Below are 27,971 nucleotides of genomic sequence, written 5' to 3' on the forward strand. Positions count from 1 at the left end.
GTTAATTGCACTCAGCTGCCTTCACTTTCATCGTCATCACCTGCCCATATAACCGGTCTGTATCATGGAGTTCTTGTTGTCCATCACCCAAGTTTTTTCGCATTCCCTTGTGGTTTCTAGTTTCTTGTTTTTTCTTGTTTCTGGACTGTTTTCATGGTTATGACCACTTGCCTGTTTTTGATATTGATTTTGGATTACCCTTGATCTGGACATCCTGGACACCCTTAAAGAAGAAGTGTTCTGAGCATGTCCAGCTGGAAAGTGAACCCCAGGGCAGACCCATGATATGTTGGATGAATTATATTTCCTAGGTGGAGGAAGTTACCAAGGATATTGAGTTTCCTTCCAAAGTGGAACAGATGCATACTTCCCTTTAGTATAATAAAATAAAAATGTGCATGCTCTATACTATGTGCTGTATGTGCTGCTTAAATTAAGCTTTAGATGCACTTTACTCATCTCAGTTGCACAAAAATCAAGTGAAATATTTCTGTAAATACATAAAAACACACAGAACAATGCAAACATTGTATTTACTGTATACTGAACCAAAAAGGTATGTTAAATAATACAAATATACTTAGTGTTGAATATCACTTTATTTACCAGTGTTTTTGCTGTTTACTTTGATCAAATTCAGACATACATATAACTTCAAATAATTTTACTTTATTTGAATGTCAAAACTGTGGCTATTTCTTTCTCTCTTTTTTCACACATGAGAATGGTCAAAGTTCGTTCCATCAGTGATTCATTTGGCTTTGTGTTTGGTGAGAATAGGCCTTTCAAGTTTTATTCAGAAAAAGAAAATACTAAGCTACACTTGCACTTGTCTCATGAAACAACAAACCAGTTATTCAAATTAAAACAGAACAGAAAGTACTTAATTTTCACTCTTTACTTTGAAACATAACACATAATTACAGAAAACAAAATATAAATTCATACTAAATATTCATAAGAAAGTAAATAAGTGCATTATTACCGAACACCAATAGATTATATAGTTATGAGTTAATCACATAACTTCTTAGGTGCATCTATAAACATGATTTTATATCATACAAACCAATTTTCACATCCCATGTTTTCTTACATTGCACTGTGCCAAATGTAACCTTTTAACTCAATCGCCAATAAATGAATGTAGGTGTAGGCTATTTTTACTTTTTTTTTTTTTTTTTAGAATGTAACTCTTCAAACCTGATGAAACAAATTGTTGAACAAATATGTTCATTCATTTCAGGATGTCAGTTGCCTTTATTTACCGTAATAGAAATTATATGAAAAGCCATTGCAATTCTCAGCAAACAGCATTAAATGGGCCATTGTCTGATCAGATATCACTTTTGAAAAGCACTTTTTATTCAAAGCAGGAAAACTGCTCTGTAAACGTAGTGGATCCCGTGTCATACTGGTCTTCTGCTATCTACTGTGTCTGCTCATATTGAAGGCCTGAGTGTACTGGTTGTCCAGAAGAGAGCAGGATAGAGGATCTCTCTAGTGGACAAGCCTACGTCTCCATAGTACTCCCAGTGTACTCAGTCCCATATTTCCCTCTCTACTACACAACAAATATTAGTATTTGCTGGATTTTGCTGTCCCATTATTCACATTCATTTACAGTAAATTTAGCAGATGAACGGAAGAGTTCTATCAACAAACAAACAGTGTCTTTCCATGAGCACACATGAATACATGTGTAGTGCACTCTCTATGTACAGCATTGTACACAAGTCTTAGGCCATACGGCGATGGTTATGACATCTTACATTTGACAAAGGAACCATAACACATCCGTACAGTTAATAAAATACCCATTTCATATATATATAAATATATATCTTTTATTTTTCATGGCCCAGGACTTCTGCACATTACTGTATGTATTAAAAACTTGCTCATTATTTGCCATTGACTACAGTAATAAATAGTATTCAGAGTAGCTATTACAAATGAACAACAACAACAACAAAAAACCTCACATACAGAGCATATGAATTGGTTTCAGTGTGCTTACTACAGAGTAATCCTATAATACAATCAAAAATAACCCCCTCTGGAGGAGAATTCAAAAATCTACTTTACCTTTTATAGACATACAAAAACATATATATTTATCATATGAAATGATTTCAGTCAATATACAACGTGTGTGACTGATTGAGGAGAGCATGATTTGAGATCGAGACACATTCACTAATCTTGTTAACTAATACTAGGAATAAACGCTCCTCAGATTGACAAAAACACCTCTGTGAATTAGAAAGCAATACCCTGTTGAGTCGATTTGATTGTTAATTGTGTGTAAAGCTTACAATTGTTCACCCCGTGTCTTAATTTGTAGTGTATATATCCTCTTGTCTAAGATCTTTCTGCAGACAGAGGGACTGTGGAGCAGATGTCTAAGCTTCTAACAAACCTTTGAGACGTTTATCAATTTGGTGGCCATCATTGTCGCAGCAGGCCGAAGAGCTGGTCAGTTCTACTGAATTCTGATCCAATAATAGTGAAAGACATGTATGAACATCTGGGCAGAGGGGTCTCCGAGGTGTGTTTGGGCTCAGGACACGTCCGATCTCACCAGGCTCGTGATTGTCATCAGTCAGTGATATCCAGAAGGACTTTTTAAGGTCAATAATAAATACACTTCAGCTTGAACGTCATCGCTGGGAGCATTCAGACAAAGAGTAAACTATTTTTTCCCATTTTTTATCAATGCCAGCTTGTTAAAGTTTTGCCAGAATGGAGATTGTCCTGATTTGGAGACACCGAATTCAACTAGATCTGCCTGTGGAGAGTCATCGGAGAGCGTGAAGGGTCCGTGAGACGAGGGGTCCGTCGGGGACACACACCTGCTCTGGCTCACACCTGCTCCCATCGGGTCAGAAGACAGAGACAGGAGGTGTTTGAGACGGGACAGAAACACAGCCAACAGGACAGTGTCAATGCTCAAAAGCAAAAGAAGCAGCGCACAGCTAAGATGAATCATGCATTCAGCACATCCCTTAAAATGCACCATGGGAACAAGCCACAGTTTCCACATACATATCATAGTTAATACAGTCACTGTTTTAAAAACTGCTACGTCTGCTTTGATGACAGACTGGATAATAAGTTATCAGACACAAACACTCGTGTATAATGCATACAGTGGCCCTAAAAAGTCTGAACTGCATTAGATCCCAAATGTGCTTTACTCAGAACTGACTTCACTTTTCTGAGCCACTTTTTAGTAACCAACTGGTCTCTAGGTCATCAAGTGTCTAATACTTTTTGGGGCCACTGTATCTAATATATTACAGTATAGAGCTGTAGTAACTATGGTACTTTGGCAGGATTTACCATAGTCATGACAAAATTAAAAAGTATGAACTATAGTCATAAGTACAATGATTATATGCAATATAAACCATATTTGGTTTTCTAACTACATGATATAAGCAAAAGTAATAAATATTATTATATATATATACACATATAATTAAGCAGCTGGTTCTCTAGCTAAAAAAATAAAGTAAATCATTTCCATGGCATTTTGAAACACAATCGGTCTTATTTAGTTGTGTTGAGTATTCTCTTAAAGGGATAGTTCACCCAAAAATAACAGTTCAGTCAGTATTCACTCAATCTGTTCTAATGGTGTATGACCTTCCTTTACTGAAACACAACCGTTTTAGGCTTTTAGTTCACTGCATTATGAATTCAACATAAAATTGATGTCATTCTCTGATGAAAACAAAATATATTATCAAGAAAATAAAGTATGACTATAAAATAATAATGCACACAGATATTTAGTCATACATCTATTTACACGTGTCTGTGAGTGTAACACAGCAGGTTATTATTTCACATGATTCGTAAATCTGCCTTTCATTATTCACACATTCACACTGAAGTTACTGAAGTGCAATAGTTATCAGTAGCTAATAATTTTACCACCTGGCGTATTTTACAGACAAGTGATGAGTGATATATATATATGGACAACCACCAGCAGGACTATCTTTATCTTTTGAAAAAGAAAGATATTCATAAGGCCATACCGGTCTGAGAAAATAATGAAGTCAAATTTTTGGATGAACTTAATATCTATGGATAATAGAGTCCTATTTGACTGATTTTACCAATATTTTTAGGGTTGGATTTTTTCTTATATTTTCTCATCGTGGAATAATTGCTTTATGATAGTTGTATTTCAAATTCACTGCCATGGCATTTTGTAGAAAAACTAATGCTACGTTATGCGCTCATGAGAATACCTTTATCATTTTCATACCATGTCCAAATAAAACTGCCCTCTTTCTCAAGATGATAGCTATCAATGAATCTGCAAATTCAAGAACACACTTCACCGTTTGTCAGTGAAGCATCGAGGATTCACAACAGAGAGTAAATATGACACCAAAATATACATCTATAAAATATAAAGTATTCACAGCAATATAAGTATTAGATATCAATATGATTCAGCATGTATGTTTTATGTCTTTTCATTGTTGCTTGAATATATTTATTTATAACTTCTATTAATCGATCTGTGATTTCTCCCTCACGTCTCGTTGAAGAAGAATCCTGATTTGTGAAGATCAAACACCTTTATAAATATATAACTAGGATAAAACCCTGATCCATGAACTGAACTGTGCGTGATGAGTTAAGAGTAACAAAGTGTGGAAACCACTTTTCCTTGAGATTTTAAATAAAAGAGGTTATTATAAAAACGGTTCTTACACTTAAATTCACATTTAAGATTAAAAACATCCAAATCAGCCAAAAAGAGAAGTTGTTTATTTTAGTAATATGAAAAACAGCTATTATTAGAATTGTGATTAAATTCAGCAGGTAAATAATAGAAACTATCCGATTGTTCAAACATTTTTAGAGGCTTATATGTCTTCATTTGAAAGGTGAACAGAATTGAGAAAGAGTTTTTCAAAAAGTATTTCATTACTGAGTCACGACTCTGAATCCAGTAGTTCAGTTTCGCCCGAACGATGGAGAATAAGTTTACTCTGTCTACACCGGCTTACTAGAGTAAAGCAACAGTGAGAAGACAGCTGGTAAAGAGAAAGATGTTGAATTCACCTGGTATCGCTTGGGTGCCTCACCTTTCTGTTTGGCCACTTTACGCACCGTCATGGCAGCCTGGCGCTTCTGATATTCAGAAATCTCAAAACCTAAACCAAACCAGCAGCAGAAGATATGAGGAGGCTCACAGAAAAACCACTGTGCTCTGGTGCTGTTAAGAACACATGCAGTGATAAATCAAATGAACCCCTGAGAAGTAATGGCAGTTTACCGATCTTCTCATCCTCCTGGACCATCCTGCGCTCCTCGTGGAAAGCCCTCAGCCAGCGGATCTTCTCCTCCGGCTTCTTGGCCAGGAAGACATGGATCTCCTCGCTGTCTCTGTTCTGCAGCTTGAACGCGTTTTTCACGCTGACATTAAAGTCGTCGTCCCGTCCATCGATGGCATCTGTCACCGTATAGCGATCCATGTCAATGCGCCCTTTATAGTACAGAATGTCCCGGCGGATCAGGTCCTGAGAACAGATGTAGAGGCTCATTAATGACCTCACACACAGAATCACACTCATCTTTCAGACACAACGCTGTGTGTAACTGGAATAAATACACACTAACGGTGAGCAGGCACTTTCAGTTCATACCTTAACAAAAAAAGAGTGACAGTGGATTGCAGAAAGCTGTCAAGAAAGTCTAGTAGTTGAGAAAAAGCTGTATCTAGAGAATCATCAGATTTTTTGTCACAAGACTAGCTGGGTTCATAAAAACGCATTAAATTGTGTAAAGTAAAACAACCATAGATCATGCACATACACTCGTCACGATGAAAGCATCCAAACTCTATTTGTAATCTGAATGAATATAGTAATATGTAAACAATATGATGTGTGCCAGCAGAATCCAGCACAGCTGGCAGATTTTTGAGCAGATGCTTCTGTCCGTGCCTCACGGCGATTAGCTTCCACCCACAGCACATCTGAATGAAGCACAGCATTTCTTTTGGACGCTCTCGACTGCTTTCAGCTCATTTCTCTGATCCGCTCTCTATCCCACAGTCCCACACGTGAGTGCATAGCTGCGCTCCCATCCAGATCAACTGAAAATGCTTGATCTCTCCGTAAGCCTCTGCACACCATGAATTAAACATTTCCTGCAATTTTATATCTTTAAACATCTGTAAGTCAGCAGTAAGTAATGCCTGCAGGTGCATCCACACTAATATAAGCACACCCCAGGACTTTTATGCTGTCTGAGCTTCACAATGCACATTTCTTTCAACCATAAACTCTTGTGAAGGAGCTTATGGCAGCTGCATAAAATAAAGGCCCCAATATACTTAAAATAATACCCATGTGTTTCAAAAAAATGTAACACCACACTGCTGCTGTTGTTCTGTTAATAAGTGTATTTAAAGGGTATACAATAAATGAAATCCCAAACGAACATAAAATAATAAACCTTTGTTTTTATCAAAAGTAAATCAATGCAACACATAAAATATAAAAAGGTGTAAAGGTTTATCCAGTTTAATAAAATAAATGAACACTAATATAATAAAGTAACAAACTGACTTCATTATTATTTTTATATTTATAAAGCACTGATTATGGTTCTTATGTATTGCAAAAATGATATTCAACTTTCAACTGCTGCTAATCATTATTATTTTGTCTATAATATTCTGACCATTGGTGCCCGTCTCACACCTAGATTGCCTAAAATTAATTTCATCATTGTGTTTAAGGCATACGCAGGAGCATCACGAGTCATGTTTTCATTAATCTACACCCGCGTCCAGCAGCACAGGACTGTCTGAATGATCGAGAACAGTACAGGTGCTTCTCAATACATTAGAATGTCATGGAAAAGTTCATTTATTTCAGTAATTCAACTTAAATTGTGAAACTTGTGATTTAAATAAATTCAGGGCACACAGACTGAAGTATTTAAGTCTTTGGTCTTTTAATTGTGATGATTTTGGAACACATTTAACAAAAACCCACCAATTCACGATCTCAACCAATTAGAATACTGTGAATTGTTTGCCTTCTGGAAAGTATGTTCAATTTTGGTGCTTTTGGCAGTAAAGGCAGGTGCCAAATCCTGCTGGAAAATGAAATCAGCATCTTCAAAAAGCTGGGCAGCAGAAGGAAGCATGAAGTGCTCCAAGATTCCTTGGTAAACAGGTGCAGTGACAATGGACCAACACCAGCAGACATTGCAGCCCAAATTATCACAGACTGTGGAAACTTAACACTGGACTTAAACCAACTTGGGCTATGAGCTTCACCACCCTTCCTCCGGGACTCTAGGACCTTGGTTTCCAAATGAAATACAAAACTTGCTCTCATCTGAAAAGAGGACTTTGGACCAATGAGCAACAGTCCAGTTCTTCTTCTCCTGAGCCCAGGTAAGACACCTCTGACGTTGTCTGTGGTTCAGTAAATCTCTTGACACGTCTGTGTGTGGTGGCTCTTGATGCCTTGACCCCAGCCTCAGTCCATTCCTTGTGAAGTTCACTCAAATTATTGAATCCAGTTTGCTTGACAATCCTCATAAGGCTGTGGTTCTCTCGGTTGCTTGTGCATCTTTTTCTTCCACACTTTTTCCTTCCACTCAACTTTCTGTTAACATGCTTGGATACAGCACTCTGTGAACAGCTTCTTTGGCAATGAATGTTTGTGTCTTCCCCTCCTTGTGAAGAGTGTCAATGATTGTCTTCTGGACAAGATCAGCAGTCTTCCCCATGATTGTGTGGCCTAGTGAACCAAACTGAGAGACCATTTTGAAGGCTCAGGAAACCTCTGCAGGTGTTTTGAGTTGATTAACTGATTGGCATGTCACCATATTCTAATTTGTTGCGATAATTAATTGGTGGGTTTTTGTTAAATGTGAGCCAAAATCATCACCATTAAAAGAACCAAAGACTTAAACTACTTCAGTCTGTGTGCACTGAATTAATTTAACCTGAGTTTTGCAATTTGAATTGAATTACTGAAATGAACTTTTCCACAACATTCTACCTGTATACCGTCGCTCAGCCTTTTCAAACTTGAACTTCAAAATGAACCTTTGATAAAGGTCTGGGAGCATTTTTATGATCATTGTTTATACATTTATTTATTTATTACATCTCCATGCTCACCAGCTAGGGCTGGGATAAACTATTATTTTTTAAACGATTAATCTAGCGATATTTTTTTCGATGTATCGATTAATCTAACGATTAATTTTTTCAGACCGATTCGATTTCGATTATCTCCCCATTAATTGACTACTAACAATTTATACATGTTGATTTACATATCTGAATGAAAAAAACATGAATTCCTTAACATTGCAATATATGTTTATTGCTCTTGAAATTACAAAATAAAAGACTGACTAAGAATGGATTACTTTGCACTTGTATGGAGATAGCATTCAATAAAACCTTGAAGCCTTGAAAACACATAGCTTACTGAAACAAGCTTACTGAACACATAGGGCCTAGCTTACTGAAAAAAAGTTCTTCTTTCAGATGAAAATAACAACAACTCGATGTCTAGCATTCAATAAAAAAGGTCACCCAAAATACTTGTTTAGAGCAAATGAAAGAATACAGTAACCAATGTAAACTTGAGGGCTTTAAGCTAATACAGAGAGTGCTTTTCCAAAAAAAAATAAAAAAAATAAAATAAACAGTGGGAGCCAGCAGCCTGTCATGGAGAAAAAAAAAATCTCTGAATGCTCCACGTGAAACTTTGTCGTTCCGCCCTTTTTCTATCATGTCTCATGATTTTGATTAATATGCACGAGGGGGAGAGAGAGAGAGAGAGCAAGACAGCGCTCGTGTAGTTTGAAGACTGTGAGTGCGCGAGCGTGCGTGAAACTTTGGTATTTTGCCCTTTTTCTATCTTGTTTAATGATTTTGATTAATATGCACAAGGGAGATAGAGAACAAGAAGCGCTTGTGTAGTTTGAAGAATGTGAGTGCGCAAGCGCACGTGAAAATTTGGTATTTTGCCCTTTTTCTATCTTGTTTAATGATTTTGATTAATATGCACAAGAGAGAGAGAGAACAAGAAGCGCTTGTGTAGTTTGAAGACTGTGAGTGCACACGCTCTCTCGTACGCGCCCTGTCACTCACTCACCGATCAAATAAGGCTTTGACAGCCGCCAAAAAAAAAGATCAATGCAGAAAAACCCCTGGATTGGTTATATAACGTTGGACAGAATGTTGATACGGTGATCGCGTATATTCACCGCACATAAGGTAAACGTTTTGCAAACGTTTTTTAGAGAAATAAAAACAGGTCGACAAATCGATGCGCATATTTTGCGTCGACGTCATCGATGACCTCGACGCGTTGTCCCAGCCCTATCACCAACTAAACCCCTTTTTGAGGAAATACGAAATATTTGGTAGAGATAATGTACCTTTTTGCACAGGACCAGCTGATGATCGAAAAGGAAGAAGACTCGTTGCTGACTCCTGCCATAAGGCTGATAGATCCACGACATCTCACCCGTGTAGATCAGCTCTGAACTTCTGTCCAGGATATCATCACCCTAATGTGAACGAAATAGTCTGGAGTCAAGGCACTGACTGAAACTGAATTATTAAACTAACAAAAAGTACCATCAGTAGAAAAGAATCAAAGATGCTAACAAACATGAGGCATGATGTGGAGGATCCGAGAATAAACGTCACTGTAAAGATCTCTCTTGTCCAGATGTACAATGACATCCGAGTACAAAGTGTGTGTGACTGAATGTGAGCCACTAACTGTACATAACTTCACTCAAACACACCTCCCAGTCCAGCACCGAGGCCTGCCACTGAGCGATCTTGTCAATGTTCTCCAGTCTTCTCTTGCGCTCGTTGATCTGCTGCGTGACGTTCCTCATGACAGCGAGCGCTGCTGCCACATAGCGGTAATCACTGTAAGGGGAAAAAAAACACAAATGTGTTATAATTAAATACATAAAATTTGGTCACAATTATAAACAAACATAATCTGACGAACACACTTCCAAAATTGTATTGCAGTGAGTGATCATTGACAAAGAAGGCTGTTAATAGTTTCACTATTACAAGATGAAGAATTTTTTATTTTTTTTTGGCAAAAATGCTCAATGATGGCTGGAGGTTGCTGCTAATGGAGGACCTTAAGTTACTACATTCAAGGATTCACTTAGCTCCAACCCTAATCAAACACCAATAATTAACCCTAATCTTCCAGGAAGATGTATTGAGGCAAGTTGGGGCTAAACTCTTACTCTTACTTACTCAGGCTTCTTACTTGTGTTCAGCACAATAAAGAAACTCATTCAGGTTTAAAATTACTTGAGAGTGAGGACATGATAACAGAATTTTCAATTTTGCAATCAGAATTTTTGAAGCAATTTTCAGTAGTTTTGGACTTGAATAAAGAGAGAAAACCTGCACTTAAGCTTTTCACGGCATTTTGTTTTCATAGTTAGATTTCATGACGCACCATTATAGGATTGTCTAGCAATATATTAATTTATAGCAGAATTGCTGTATTGTGATATAATCAGTATTATTATCAATGTACTGTGTATCATATCGTATCGTATTATATCGTGAGGAACCCTGTGACTCCCACCCCTACGAGACAATGTTTTTTTTTGTATGTTTTTTGCATGTGTGTTGGTGAGTTACCTATGATCCTGTCCTGTGTACTTCAGTAACTCGGCCAGCTGTAGAGGGTACTTGCAGATCTTCTGCACAGGGGTGAGGAGGAAGCCGTCGATAGCGATGTCAATCATCTGCTGGAGCAGGCGACAGGCTTCGAAGAAGTGCTGATAACGGCCGTCCTTCATCAGCTTGGACAGCTCCATGCAGGCATCCAGGTGGTTGTTACAGTACTCTGAATAGATCCAGAAACCGTCTTGCTGTATGGCACACAGTCATTAAGGTCAGAACTGAAGCAAACTTGAAAAATACAGTTAATTTTAAGACTTTCAGGAATCAGTTTAAAAGTCTGAATAGCCAATACATGTCAGTACCCAACCATTATGGACTGTCTTGAAATTTTCTAGATTTATTATGACCCAGCTTGTAGGTGCAGCTAAAATGTCAATAATTTGAAATAAGCAGTAGATGATGTTAATGCCATGAGTCAATGTACTCACATGTTCCAGAAAACATGGACCAATTTCACTAAGATGTGGTTCCTCAATGTTGTACTGCTTCTCCAAGTCCCGCACAAATCCCATCTGAAATCTGTAGATATCCTCAATGTTTCCAAAAATCACTTTTAGCTGGTCATCATTGAACATGTCGATCCTCTTTCGACACTGCCTCAAGTAGCCCTACAGAGACAATCCCCTTCAGTTTAGTATGCTGCAAGCGATGTCCACCACAGACCAATAGTTTTCTGAAACTCATTCTTCTCCAGACACTGTGCACTGCATGACTGCAACCATGACATATGACAGCATGCAAGGAATCTGCATGAACAGTTTTGATTCCAGACTTTGCTTAACAAAGGAAATCGAGTCCTCCATTGAAAGTCTATTCCACTAAACATGCAACCTTCAAAAAGTTCATGAAAACATTGCCAAAGAAATCACTGAGCAATTTAGTCCAAGACTTCTGAAGAGACACAGTCACTTTAAAAGATAAACTGATTTTATTTAGAGTTTTAACATAAATGGTGCTGCAAACTCCAACGTGATTTTTAAGAGAGATTTGCACTCTTAACCCTATCCTGACATTGTGAACACATCCCTTACTACTGGTATTGTTCTGAAAGCCCTTAAGGTTGCAGCTATTACACTAGACTTTAAAAGGCCTGGATGTTGTAAATTTGATCTATCAAATTACAGGTATTTCAAATCTGTTTTTTTTTCGTTGTGACTACTTCATTCACACATTTGTTTTTCAACAAGTTTTTTGAGCCTTTCTAATCTGGGTTTAGAAAGGGACAGTGCAGAGACTGCCATGGTTTGCATTATTATAATGACCTGCTTGTCTCAGCTCTGGACCCTCTACCATCTTGGTGTTGTTAGATCTGAGCACAGCATTTGACATAGTCTGCCACTCTATTCTGCTTTATAGACATTGGCTTGGTATCTCTTTCACTGTGCTTAAATGCTTTAAATCCTACCTTACTGATCATTCCCAATTGGTTGTCTTGGGAAACAACAACTAGGACATTAGACAGGTCTGTCACGGTGTTCCTCAGGGATCTGTTTTGGGTCCTTAATTATTTAGCATTTATATGATTCCTTTGGGTTAAATTATTATGAACGTTGGCTTAGGGTAATACTTTTATGCTGATGATACTCAGATTTACATCAATTTTAAGTCCATTATCAATGTCAGCTCTGAAATTCTTTGAGTGTGTGCAGGAAATAAAGATGTTTAAATTGAAGTGTTCAAAGACAGAGGTTCTTCTCATTGGCACATCAGTAGCTAATTACTTAGGTATAAGATTTTTAATTTGATTATAGACAATAGTGCCATAGTTCCATTTACTCATGCTCGTAACCTCATATGATTTTCAATGCCCATCTGACATTAGATTCACATATAAAGAGCAGAAATCTACATACCATCGACTTAAAAACATGGCTGGAATTAGGTCTTCATGCCTGAAGCTGAAAGGCCTGTTCATGCATACTTCCAGCATTGATTATTGCATTACATGCAGAATTTGTTTGAATTTATTTTTTCAGAATTTATTTTATTTGGTCTACCTGCTATATCTCTTATACACCATCTTGTCAGCATATCACAGGAACCTTTTATAGTCTGCATTGGCTCCCTGTTCAGTCGTCCATCGATTTTAAAACTCTCACTTTACCTTACAAAGCTGTGCATGTAACTCAAATTGAACAGCTCATCAAAAATGGTAAAAAACAAAACAAAAAAAGGTTAATAAGGATTAGTTAATTTCCAGAGTAAACATTTCCAGATAATTTACTCACCCCCATGTCACCCAAGATGTTCATGTCTTTCTTTCTTCAGTCGAAAATAAGTTTTCGAGGAAAACATTCCAGGGTTTTTTTCTATATGGACTTCAATGGGACCCAACAATTTGGATCTTCAGCAGTCCCATTGAAGTCCATTATCAAAAACCTTCATTTCAATTCAACTGAAGAAAGACACACAGGCGTTTACATCTTGGATGATATGGAGGTCAGAAAATTATCGGGAATTTTTGTAATTCTGGAAGTGAACTAATCCTTTAACAAGTGTTTACAATATTTTATATATGTATACGCACTGATCAATGTTTATATGTGAAATAAAATCCTAAATTAAATATGTTTATCATTTAAAGCTATCATGCCTCTTCAGGACACTAGGATTAAACCTCTCCATTCATATTTATTTATTTCATGGCGTTTTTGGGATCTTTTTGAAGAGTCACTGATTTGTGAGGATGGACAGAAATCTCTCAGGTTTGATTTCAAGTTTTTTTCATCCGCGTACTGGAGATTTAAGTCTCATGGGTTTGGAACGACATGGGTGCTGATGGCAATGATGGCATGACTTTAGTTTCTTTGCTCAACTATCCCTTTAAGGCCACCAATCAAACTCATCTGATACTGTCAGCAGTACCTCACAGATGTTCTTCAGGTGTTTGATGTAGTGGCGCTCAGTGCTCATGATCTCGTTGATGACGTTGGCCCTCATCTGGTCTCGGTTTTGCAGTGGTTGGCCGATGCACAGGCAGCCGTTGCTGGGGTCGGTGTGACCATTCTGCACCTCGCCGGCACTCTCAGCTGATTCTGCACGATCCTGATTAACCCAGAGCTATCAGGAAAAGGCAGAGAGACACATTATATCTCCAAGCTGTGAGTTTTGCAAAGGGGAACAGGTTTGAGCCCTAATTCTCACTGAGGTAAAGATAGACAGACAGTTGTTTGACTGAGAAGTCCATGCCATTAAAGATTCTAAAGTTACAAAAATACTAAGTCATTTCTCTACAGAATTCCATTGGAGATACAGTAGTTGTTCTGTAACCACTGGAGTGGACAATTCTTGTTCCAAATGTGTGATGAGCTCTAGTCTTGCTCTCATGTTCTTGATAATAAGACAAAAAAATCTGCCTTTGGTCTGGGTCTCGGTTTATGTTTCCAGACAAGACTGCAAGGAGGCACAGGAGATGCTTCTGAAGTGACATGTATGCAGTTCAAATAGACTTTTCATGTTTTAATGGGGAACAGCAATCTAATGGAGGCATACATACATTTACATAATAATACACAATAACAAATAATCACACTCTTGGATGTTACATGAGATAATGACTTCTGGGTTGTTTCCTTGGTGGGTCAGTCCCAGTTTTGCATATCACATGCACTGTGTAGGTCTACGTTATGGAAAAGGGAGAGGTTTTCAATTTTGTTTTCAAACACACTTTAAACACAGTGTATAAACAGAAAAATAATGAAAAATGAAAAATAATTGAACTTTTTTATTTTATTTATTTGTAAAGTCACGTTGGTAATATTATAAATTCAAAAATGTGTATGGTATTTTTTGTTTGAGTCTCGGCCTGGGTTTTGTAGGGTCTGTTCTTGACACATGTGGTCAAGCAAGGACATAAATGTTCACTCTCAGTGATTCTCCATTCATAAGTCACCAACATGGCCTACCAAAACTCTTTCCCGTCAGGAACACTTGCTTGAGCGTCTAAAACCACGTTCCCTGATCAGACGTCAGCTTAATACAGACCAACAGCTTTGAAATTCCATCTAGAATGATCATGGACACTCATTGCGAATACAAATCTAGGCATCTACAGAGATGCAAACATAAAATGGGATGTTGCCTGGCGAAAACGGGAAGATGGTTCTGAATGCAAAGCAGATACTACTACTCACATCTATTTCAACATTTGAAGGCTGTTACTAAACGCATCCAAAGCAGCGCATGTAATGAAGAAACATATTGGATGCTCATGTTCAACATCGATTTGAAAAGCTATGAAGAGCACTAGGAGCGTGATTTCATTTGGATGCGTTAAATGCTTTGTGAGACGGCTGAGTTGACAAAATCAGCAGCACTTGAAGAGATTTGAGGAGCTGGGAACGCACCTTTGCTGTTGTGTTATGGAACCTTGGAGTTGCTATAGGGTTGATATAGAAAACTGGTTTTGTGTAAGGTTGAGGAGAGTGGGGATCGACCTTTGGAAAGAATGACAGAAATACACTTGGTTTTAATGTACTCTTGCTGTGGGAGAATAGAAATGGAACAGTGAGATGGAAGTGGCTTGGCAACACTGATTCAACACGGGCTGCGTTCCTTCCGAAGTCCAGGCGGACGCATCTAATCAGGATCAGTGTCCTGTTTCTTCACCTGAGACCTCGAGCCGCATCACAATTCATGGATAAGATCTAGGAGCTAATTCGATGAGAGGAGAGAGTTCATCAAAGAGGTGACTGAGACGTACCCTCACGAAGCTGGCGGGGAACCAGCCCTCCTCCTCATCCATCTGACCCCACCACCAGTCTTTATTGGAGGCGTCCAGGACTTTGATGACGTCTCCCGCCTTGAACGCCAGCTCCCTCTCGGCCATGGTCACGTGATCCCATACTGCCTCCGCGCTGACCACCGAACCGCCGCTGATCAACTGCAGAAAAACACGATGAGCCTGGTGGAGAAGCAGTCATGCTTTCAAACACAAGACGTGTTTCGAAACACACTTCCATGGGTTAGACGTCAGTAAACACAGGTTGATCCAGATCTGCTGCAGTAAGCTCAAACAAACACAGAGAGAGAATAAAGTCCCTTGATTCAGGTCCTGCACTGGAAGAAATGAACGAGCAAACATTTGGCCTACTGTAGGGGTACAACAGTTTTCACCCTCAAATGTACAGCTCTGTGCCTTATGTACCCTACAGAGATTCATTTTAGTCCCATATTTTCATAAAGCTGCTTTATTCAGGATTTTCAGGTCAAACTCGACCCCTACGCATGGGTGGGCTCAACACAGTATAGCTTGCTAATAAACAATAATTACACGTCATCATAAAACCATGATTACTGGCTAATAATGTGTGGAGTTATGGAAAGCAGTCAGTAAGCCTAGGTTCAGACACAGACGACACATCTAAAGGGAAAGGTTGCAGCCCAGAAACGCAATAGAGAATAAAACAAGGTGTATAATGTGCACTCTTCAGGAGTAGATAAAGCACAAAGGTGTTCTGTGAGTGTAGTGTGCAGTGAGCAGCTAAAGATACCTTTCGTCTCCCTTATTTAAACACTTGATTCAATTCATCATGCAAATAACTAGGTGTTGATTCCACAGCTCTATATTTCTGTGTCAGAGGTTTCTATTTCCAGCGTGTTTTTGCAGCACAAGCCTCATGTTAGCAGATGAGGGCAGGCAACACTGCTGCGATAAATAGCTATACACAAATAAAAGAAGAAAAGAAAAAGACTGCTAAAAATCATACTGTTTATACCCAGTGTGTTGTGTGACTGAGAACTGCTGTCTCTGATCATCTTCACAGAGATTAGAGAAACAGAAACTGGGATACGGCTGGAGGAAGAGGAAGGAAACTCCTATTAAATATATGACAGGACTGGATGAACAGGCTCCTCCTGAAATCACATTCTCAAAAACTCATATTTATAGTCACAGGCCCTAAAATGTCATTTAATCAAACAAAGAGCCATAAGACCAAAACGAGCCTGACCACGTGTTCCTGCAGTGATTCACAGGCTTATATCTAGTCCTCTGTGACATCTATTAAAGCAGGTAACTCTTATGAAAAACACAGTCACACTAGACTTTGAGCATGCAACATATATAAAGACATACGCTTTATACGGTTTATGACACAGCTAAAATGTTATCTGCATACTTCACTGCAATCCTCCAGATCTAAAGTTTGTGTTCGTTTAATTCAGCTAAGAGGCCAAAGCCATCTTCTATTGGTCAGAGTTCGTTCTCCAAACTTTGGGACGCAGTTTGTTTTTTACTTTGTTGTAGTGCTTCAAACAGAAAATGAAAGCCTAAAGTGGCTGTGGGATATAGGAGAACCCTGACAAAGGATCTAGGCCTCCATCTTGAGTCTGTCAGCATCTCTCCAGATGAAATCTGATGTGTTTAAGACAGCTTTCTTCTTTCTACAAACAGTGAAACACTAAGCAGGAGGCTTCCTGACTGGCTGTTTGTACATGCTCCTCTAAGAGCGTCACCCTCAGTGTGTGTGAATGGGTGCCGTCAGCTTCAGGTTCAGCACTCACACTGCAAGCTTTCTCTGGGCTGAGACAAACATCACAAGCTGATCAGAAACACACTCTCCACTTCCATGAACCATTTGCTTCATATTCTGAGAAGGCTACATATCACCATAATTGTCAGGATGATTAGTGCCAATAAATATCCTCTCGAGCACTTTCCCACTGCTCTGTGAAGATAAATCATTACAAGTACAGAACAACTCTGTGCCCAGATCATAATGTCAAGACACCTTGAAAGGGATCTCTCATTATAGCAGGCTTTTGTGATGTAATGGAAGTATTGTGACATAATCGACCGCTGTTCCCCTCATGTTTCTACAAACAGAGATGAATGCATTCGACTCGGCACCAAGTGCGTATAAAAACACAAAAATGTCAAAACTCACGTTTCAAAACTCAAAAGAAGAACGAGAACTATTTATCATTTTATCAGTGTGCTCTAATTACTGTCAGATTCGATGGACTTTCTTACTTTTCAGGAAGAAATATGCTGTGTCAATAACACTGAAGCTGATTAAAGTGAACTTCTTCAGGGAAATGTTGCATTAACATCAAATCAGAATTAAAATGATTGTTTGGAAGCAACATCTTCTGAGTATTAAATTAGCCCAAATACCAGCATCCTCACTGAAGAGCCAGCAGGAAACTATTACGTAACAGATTTGAGTCCTGAGAGTGAGGCCAATCAAACACACATCGACACCCGTCCTCCTCAACATCTCAAACATACGACGTGTCTTCAGAAGCAGAAGTCTGAGGATCAGCCGTCCAGACTCTAATGAAGGTCTTCACAGTGATGATGTGGACATTAACAATCCTCAACGACACCTGATCACAGCTCTGATCAAACATCTGACTGAATCTGAATTTGCCTTTCTATCGGGACAGAAGGACATCCAACACATGGTCTGTTTGTTCATTTGACCATTAGAAAGAACTCTGATCTAAAATGAGCTTCGCAGATTCACCAGAAGACTAAATAATTTTGCATTCATAAATATCAGACTGTTTTGAATGCAGTTATTCCAGCACAATTCGAGGCTTGTTACATGACATTTGATATTTTATGTTTTCAGAGCATTGCCCATGAATATTAATACACCAGCATTTTAAACACATAATACACACAAACACTACTTCTGTAGAACATGCAATGATATGTATTCAAATCGCAGTTATATAATGCAGTGGGACTGAATGATGTCGATGAAGAACACACACACACACACACACACACACACAAACACACACGCACTACATGTTTTACCATCTCCTCCGCAGTAAAGAGCAGAACCACAGACACGAACAGATCGGATGTTTCCAATCACAGATCCTTGCGCAGTCTGTTGGAGTGTGTGTCAGTCATGATGAAGACCCTTCAGCTGGAGCCCATGAAGAAGATCAGGATCACGTTGACCAGCAGCAGAATGGCGATCACCGTGAACACCGCCACCGTTTGCACGTCCAAGGTCATGCTGCAGTGCTGCGAGATGCGTGATGCTGCCGTGATCCCGCATCCAGCCGCTCACACACACACACGCACGCGAGGGGTTCGTCTCAGAGCATCGCGCGCCGCCTACCTAGACTGCACACTCGTGCACACACCTGGGACGCGCGCGCTGGTGCTGGGTTGCTAGGCAGCACACTAGCTCTGTGAGACAGGACACGCATAAATGAGCCTCATCCTCACCGTCGTCTTCAGCGGCATCTTTAGTCGTCAGAACCGCGCGAGGACAACCACTTTTCACAGCCTGCGGGATATTAACCCCTCGAACACTGTCATTAACATTAACAAACATCCAGACTCTATTATAGAAGACCTAACACACATGTCATTCACACACCATGTCTAACGTCTAACGATGAAGCCAAGCCGTGCAAAACTATCCCACAAGCAGAATTATACAAACAACATCCAGGCCAGAATGTGTTTCTCCTAGTTAAAAATGTAGTATCTCATAATCAACATACACCTTTTTTCATCAGTGAATATCTTAATATCTCATAATTGTGTGATGTTACGCATGGCCACCAGATTGATGGTGTGGTCACATCTACCATTGTTTGATTGTTTTCACAGGTGTAATTCAGTAATTGCAGTAGGAATCCACTCAGTCAGGAATGGTATGCAGTGATGACCTATTTTTGTGGGACAACCCGGAAGATCACATCACCCCTGTTTCCTTCACACCAAAAAAAAAAAAAAAAAACAAAAAAAAAAAGTGTTTTTTTCCCATTCTCTATTCAGTGTGTGATGTGATCATGCTGATGAATTCAGATCTGTTTTCACTCACTGCGGGAAACTTAGTTTAATGATGGACATACACATTAAGCTCAGCACAGTTCATGTTTTGAATCCAAACCAACTCACACTTTGTGTAGTACTAAGGTCTAAAATTAAAGAAATAAACATAATATTACGTATCCCTATAAAAATATTCTATGATCACATTAGGATGCTCAGAAAAACACAGATGCGTTTGTGTACTATACATTTTATGATTCATAATAATTCTAGAACTATAAATGCATGCAATACTCCACTTTCAGGTTTCTAGCCCTTCCGCTTGCATACTGGGGTTTATAAACTGATGAACACAGACAAGACACTGCATCAGCTGCTGTTTATACATGATCTTATTCTTTAAACTAAACCTGTCAGCCAAATGAATGTGTGGATTCACACAATATGGCAGAAGGCAAACAATCATTTGCGTCTTGAGATTATTCTAATGAAATATCTGAAGTGTGATGTATTGAGAGAGCTTTCCTCTGGAGACGCAGAGCAGACGTTACATAACGCCGACGCTGAGCTTCACACGCGGCTCGGTTCCACCCATCCTGACATTCACTAACAAAGGTCACATCTCAAACTCAAACTGATCCAAATACTGTAGTTTCATGAATACAAAGCCAAAGTTTGTCAGAATAATTGATGATTTCAGAGGCGCACACATTATTCTACACTGATAGTGTATGAGATAGACATAACAAACTTTAAACCAATGTGAGATCAAACTGAAAATCTCAGCATTATTTTATTTTATTTTTTTGGGTGGGGGGGTGAACCATATCATACGTCATTGTGAACATGTATAGTTGTATTTATAGTTAACGCTCTTGGTGTGAACGGGCCTTTAGCCATGTAGGCATACATTTTGAGGAAACAACAGCAGACGGGACAAAATGTTGACGAACACAGAAAAACAATGGTTCTTCCTGTCTGAGAGCTCGTGCGTAACGGCACCCATCTGCTCCACGCAATCAAACCAGACCAATGCTCTGAAGAAAAAGATACGGCCAACAAACAGAGGCCAGGATTAAAGAACATCTTGGAGCGTTCAGGCTCATCACATAAAGTTATCTTTGTCTCAAATGTTTCTCCTACAATTTCTTTGGAGGAAGTTGACCAGTTTAGATGAAATATTGAATGTCATATTGAGCTCAGCTCTATCCAGCATCTGAATGAGAATGAGAAGACGTTTCTGTTCCTATATGACACTGTCTGATTGAACAGAGCAGGAATGGGCTGTCATGTCCTGCACTGTTGAACATCTGATGAGTCAATTACAGCCCATCATCAGCACGAACAATATATTCCTCAACAACACTGGGTCAAGGGATAGTTCCACGTCCACAGAGCAATGAAGAACGTCTGCTAGTGTGCGTCTTGCAAACATAATCTGTGCTAATTGCAACTGATCATGAATTATGTATATTTTCATGATTTTGAAAGACAGTGGTGATACATTATGCACTTTTCACTGCAATTAAATCATTCATTACTCAACCCTTAACTGTTTGTTGATCTCAAACATCATTGGCGTGAATTGACACAATCTTCTTAATTGTAAGTCTGTTGAGTATGTGAGTTTCTAAAGTTTCTGAAGGAGCGCAAAATGAAGTGAAATAATTGAACCGATGAACACAACTCTAAATGCATGTGGATTAATGTGAATAAATAATGATTAATATATGACATTTTATGAAAGTGGTACTAACTGACTCACATATTTCATTGCTGAGAGCCAAGTGAAGTACCAAAGTCTTGCGTGAGAAGTGTAGAATCTGAATGTGAAATGGAAACTAGACTTTCACCAGACTGATGAGGAAAGAAGCACTCGACACCAAAGGTAAACTCAGATTCCCAGCATGCTTTGCATGACTCGATGACAGTAAACACGCCAATTACATAATGCAAGATTGAAAACAATTTTAATATTGATGCCAAATTAACTGAGGGTGAGATTTCACTCCCGGTTTGCACGGATCCTCTGTGAACATGATCTTAAGCGGACAGAAGCTAAACGCAGCTACTGCTCGGAATGAGACGGATACCACACTCACATCTAGTGCAAGAGATGAAACATGCTCTTTTTGAATGCTATTTTATGAATAAATATACACAATATCACAAGCAGCTACATTACACTAGCTAACTCATTAAAGCTTACTCAGTATACCAGTTTCTTTAAATATTATGCCAGTAAATGCCCTTTTGGCTAGTCTGGGAACCAAGTATAACATGTTCCTGGATCAACATCCTATCAATCCAATCAACCAATCAGAATTGAGATGTAACTTTTCAAAGAATATTAGTTTTAGGCTTTCACTCACGTGTAGGTGCTTGTGCACCCTTGTTAATCAGCTATCATTTCACACTGATTTTAGGAATAAATCATGGTTTGCGTTAGGTTTAGCGGTAGGGATAGGGCTAAGTCTATATTTTTTGATAATAATGTTGAACCAGGAACGTGTCTTACTTGGCAAAATCACGGCAAGCCTTGATCTGTGAGCAGGACACATACATGTGAAAATATGATCTGTAGTTTTAACAAAAGAGCTATCAAAAGAAGAAGAAAAGACATCATTCTGCAGGCATTTTCTGACAAGTTCAACTAATCATTCAGGAATGTTGAGTTTAGGAATCAAACCAATTAAATGCATAAAATGCATCACTGATTTCTCAAGTGTGACCTTTCAATAACTGCTTGTGATCCAAACCATTGTGTTGAAGTGAAACACGTTCAGTTTGATCAAAATCATATGGATTATATTTACATATAAAATATTAATGACATGTTTGAAGCATCAAAGTTTTAGTTGTTTACTTTCAGTATGGGATGGAAATCTCTCACATCTCATTAAAAATATATTAATTTGTGTTTAGAGATTAATGAAAATCTCATTGGTTTGGAATGATTTGTTTTTCGATATTGATGATGATTTTATTTTGCAGTGAACTAACGCTTTAACAGAAGTAACTCAGTTGTTAATGCAGTACCACTCATTTGTCCTGCACTGCTTCTTTAATATCACACAGTAACATTCATTATGAATTATTCCCAAAAACCTGAAACGGTCATTCGGATGAACGGCAGCTGAAGTCTCGGGACAGAGGCCGATCACTCACCATGTTGACATGCAGTGGTCCTGATCCTGGTCTAAACAGCTTGCGTCTGTTGGATCCTGTGCTGCTGTTCCTCATGCGGAGAACGACTGATTTAGCTGCAGGACAGATCGCTAGAATGAGCCGAAGTGCTACTTTTGAAATGATATAACAGCTCATGCCACAACAAGACACTGTAATCAGGACTATCAGAGAAACCTGAGAGTATAAAGCTAGCTCTGAACTGTTATGTGATCAGCTATGAATTACCCTTCAGACATGGTTGAGGCTTGCAGTGTACCTGGAGGAGTGAGCACGTGTGTCAGGGCAATGGGCTCCAGTGCAGACAGCGCGGTCGGCAGCGGCAGAGAGCGACACCGCTGGAGCAGAGCTTTGAGAGGAGGGTCTGCTGGAGACTGGCCTGGGGGCCGCGAGAGGCTCTGAAAATCACTGCATTAAGTCAGGTAACCCTAGAACAGTTCACAACATTTCACATCCTACTGCACCCAAAGACTCTCCTGTAGTAGAGGATAGGGGTCAGTGGAGTGGGGTTAGTCTCACACACACACGCACACACGTGCACACAAATGTGACCCTGCAGCACACAAGCTTAAGTCTCTGGTGTATATTTGTAGCAATAGCCAAAATACATAGTGTAGTAAGGGTCAAAATTATAGATTTTTCTTTTATGCCAAAAATCATTAGGATATTGATTAAAGATCATGTTCCATGAATATATTTAGTATATTTCCTACCCTACATATATCAAACCGTAATGTTTGATTAGTAATATGCATTGCTAAGAACTTCATTTGAACAACTTTAAAGATGATTTTCTCAATATTTAGATTTCTTTGCTCCCTCTGATTCCAGATTTTCAAATAGTTGTATCTCAGACAAATATTGTCCTCCGAACAAACCACACATCAATGGAGATGATAATAATTGAGCCTTATGACTGGTTTTGTGGTCCAGGGTCCAGGTATATATATATATTTGAATGGGAAAACATAAAATGTCCTCAGGAGGAGTTTTGAAATGAGATTAAAAAGAGATTTTTGTTAATGCATGCCATTCTGAAGAGTCAGCTCAGACTTGATGTGTTTCCTCATCAGTCATCATGTGAAGGTTCTAGTATGTTCTAGTGTGAAGAACAGCAGTGTGTTCATGTGTGAGGACATCACTTCCATTTCAATTATAGCCCTGTGAAATACCTGTTAAACACGTTATAGTTCATACCACTATTAAATACACCTTTTTTTTTCTCGATGTTTTTTCTATTTAATTTAAAATAAACTTCATGAAGGGAAAATGGAGAAGAGTGTCATAGGAAAAGGCATACTTGTACTTAAAGGTGGGTGGAGTAAAAAAAGCTAAATCCAGTCCATTTTTTATTAATTTTTTGTCTGTCTTAGCCACACAATGCTGGGTGGAGTTAATGTAACTAGACACTCCATACTGAATATAACACCATCACTGTTTTATGTTTTCATTAAGGCCAACACCAACCTCCCTAATCTGACCCATGTGTTTCTAGGCTGAGGTCCACTTTACTGTTCCCTTCCCTCGCCAGCTTCCCTCTTCCTCTTAGACGCAGACGTACTTTATGTCATTGCTTACGTTACGTGGCCAGAATCATTAAAACAGACATGAACCAAACTGCCCTCATGAAAATAAACATCCACGCATGATTAACCTACATATGTGTGACAACCAGTGTGCATGTGTTTGTGAAAGTGACTAATTCTAATTCAAGCTAATTCTAACACATTCTTAAGTCAACATGAAATCAAACAGAAGCATTCTGTTCACTTACGTAATACACATTCCTGGATGGTTGTTTTTGTAATCTATGTTTTTTTTCCCTGATCATGCCAATCCTAGTCTCTACCTGACATAGAGAGCTATCAGCTATCAAAGTCCTGTCATATATTTTCATTCCATTTCACCTGGAAATATGCACATCACTGAAATAATATGGGTTGTGTGGGTCATTTCTTGTTGATTTAATGACTGTTGAAACATTTAAGTAATTATATTACCTTGAATATGTCCTCCGGGCAGTAATTTTCTTTCCTTTCCGTGCAAATATCTTGGTTTCCATCAACAGTTTTGCTGGATAAGTGATGTGGGATGTTTTCACAGTCAGATTGTGTCTCTTTCGGTGGCTCTTGTTCTTCAGATCTGGGGTGGCTCTCGATGGTGGCTAGAGAGATGTGAGTTGAGCTGAGCTGGGACTGTGATTCATCCGAGTTATTACACAGGGAAGTGTTATCTCTCGGAGAGTCTGGGCATGTTCTCCAGGCCTTCAGCACCACAGGAGGAGAGCAATCCACCATGGCATTGACTGGCGAGACCGCATTGCTCATGTCAGCAGATAACGTGGGTTTACCTTGACCTGAGGTTTCAGCTTTCTGCTCGCTGCTCCTGACTGTCAAAGGCACGAGTTCTCCGGTCTCCTGTGTCTCTCTCAGTCCGGGAGGTGACTGCTGTCCTTCAGGCGGGGAGAACGAGCGGGATGAGTTTCTCCATTTCATTGCAGTCTCAGCCACGGAGTTGAAAAATCTGAAAAGTCCTCGAAAATGGCTGCTTTTGCCATCGACCCCAGTTTGCTCAGGTGCAGAGTTCAAATCCTTGACCAGTTCAAAGTTGACCGAGCCGTAGTCAGAATCAATGGTTTTGTCCAAGGCATTCATCGACTCAAAACTACTCTCTGCCAACGTCTGATTTCCCTTTCCTTTGAGGGAAATTCCTCTCAGGTAACTCAAAACGTCACCCCTCCTGGACCAGCGACTTCTCTGAGGTATCTTGAGGCTTTGCTTCGCACAGCATTCCTCTGGCTCTGTCACAGATGATGAATTATTGCAGTTTGAGAATCTGGGGTGGGATTTCTTTGTATAAATGACTCTTTCTGACAACTTAAACCCATTTTGGTTGCTAACCGTGTCTTTGTTCTCTTGCTGGATGTTGTCCGGGGCTCCAGCGGGGTCGAGGTCCTCAAACGAACAGTAGAAGTCTGCAGTGTGTCCTGCGAATGAATGTCTCTTGGCTTTATTCCTAAACACATGCTTGAAGTCTGAAGAAGGGGAGTCCTTGCACATGTACGCATCATCAGACTCGTCTTTAAGGTCAGTGCTGGATTTGGCATCAGAAATCTTACCGGCTTTCCCTCTAAATACAGATGGGGACTTTAGTTTCTTGAAGACCCTGACTTTGTTAGTGATGGACAGCTTGAGGAAGGACGGTTCCCCGGGGAGGATGACGGAGTGAGGTCTTCTGTCCGGACCCGAGGGGGTCTTGCGGCGCTGCAGGATCCTCCAGAAGGCTGCCGTCCTGGAGCGCCGGACCGCTTCCTGTTTTTCTCTTCTGAGCGTCTGACCGGGAATAATGCAGTCTGAGGAATTGCACTCTGGGATCCATGAGATCTCAGCCTTGCTCTCTTCGTCAATGGAAACGTTGAACACACTATTGACGAACCCATTGGAGAGACCAGACTCTGACGCGGGGCTGGTTGTGCGATCCATCCTCTCACATTTTAAGATAAGATGTCAGGTGTCCAGCTCAGGAAGCATCATGTTTATCCTCACTGAGAAAATCTGCCACAAAACAAAACCATGCACTATGGGAGATTAATGTGTCTAATTTAAAAATATTCTTAGCATTTTACATTCAGAAACATATCTGTTTAGTAGACTTGTATGTCTATTGAAGTCCCATTAAAGACAAACAAAAATATTTTTTCACTTTCACATTTAATTATTATTTAATAAATGTGAAACTGACGTGTGGCACCTCATACTCAGAGTTGATGCTCTCAATTTAACCCATTCAAGTGCTTAAACACAGCAGTGGCTAGTGAACACACACACACATACACACACACTTTGATTCTTGAGGGTGAAAGAGAGCGCTGGTCATTCACTCCCCCACCGACCTGAGACTCGAACCCGTGACCTTTGGGTTACAAGTCTGGTTCTCTAACCATAGACTGATCATCATAGACAACTATGTAGCTTAAACACACACGCACACACACGCGCACACACACACACACACCTTTGTAGGCCAATCAGATGTTTGTGGTTAGATATTTTTCTAGAAAGAAATTGATACTTTTAATCAGCAAAGACACATTTAAATGACTTTTACATTATTACATTTCTATTTAAAATAAATGCTGTTCTTCAAACTTACAAGAATCTGAAAAAAATAACACACTGTATTGCAGTTTCCACACTCCATTTTACTTTAAATTCCAACACTAATAAAAAAATAAAAAAAGTTTTTGACTGTACTTTTGATCAAATAAATACAGCTTATGAATACAACTATAAACTTTTACTGAAAATATTACTGACTCCAAACTTTTGAACTGTTTATGAACTTGAACATGAAGTGTGATTCCAAACTCTAATCCTGGATACACTTATAAAAAAAAAAAAAAACTAAAATAAAAAAAGACACTGAAATATGAACCCACACACCAGGAAATTCTTATCCTTGAAAAGAAAATGTATTTAGGAGAAGAAAAAAAAAACTTACCGAAGTAGTGAATTGGTCTCATAAAAGAAGAGAACACATTCTGTGCGAATCCTTTAACATCAGCATTGGTTTTCCGATATAATGATTTGTCCGGTTGTTAATCCACAGCGTTCTTCTGAAGCGGTCAGGGTTTTTCTCAGCCTGATGCCCCACAGAGACCGAGCAGACGCCACAGACACACACGCCCAGTTCCTCTCATTAAGTTTGAAGTCACGATCCAGCTATTTCTGCCACTCTTTCACTGAAACTACAGAGACTGAAGCTCCGAATGGAGCATGATATTTAGCTGGCTCAGTCCGTTTTACATTTACAATCCGATGATAACTGGAAATGACTTTAAACCCAGTTCAATCATGTTAGCCAGTGCAGCGGTGAGCGTCGTGATCTACACAGTAAATGGACACAATACACAAAACCTAGGGTCAAAGTTTGAGGGCCTATTTTAAACGCTTCCTTTTTGTCCTGTTTTGGTACTACTGTAATCACATGGCATTTTCCTGCTCTACACAGGAAAGAGAGGATCTTACACAAGTGCTTTAAGCTTGACAAAGCCAGGAAGCCTGGCTGACAGCGTGTAAATATCTGCGCCGTACACTCTTTCCCTTCTGTCTGTGCTGAGCCATTGTGAGGGAAAGACAATTGGGTTTTCTTTCCCCTTGTGAGTCAGTACACTCCAGTTTGTCAACATGATACGGCCATAACATCCACTAAAACATGTCACTGGTGCTCCGTATACGCATCCAACATACATACCATACATTCAAAGGCCCGTTATTAATATCGGCCTTTCTTCTT

The 27,971-nt window shown here is 39.3% G+C and overlaps 1 pseudogene; it reads right to left on the minus strand.

Annotated features, from left to right (window-relative positions):
- Window positions 1-580: 580 nt before the first annotated feature.
- Window positions 581-27,626, minus strand: LOC113113431 (spermatogenesis-associated protein 13-like; annotated as a pseudogene).
- Window positions 27,627-27,971: the final 345 nt, after the last annotated feature.

Source organism: Carassius auratus, chromosome 14 (assembly GCF_003368295.1).
Source record: "Carassius auratus strain Wakin chromosome 14, ASM336829v1, whole genome shotgun sequence".
NCBI lineage: Eukaryota > Metazoa > Chordata > Actinopteri > Cypriniformes > Cyprinidae > Carassius > Carassius auratus.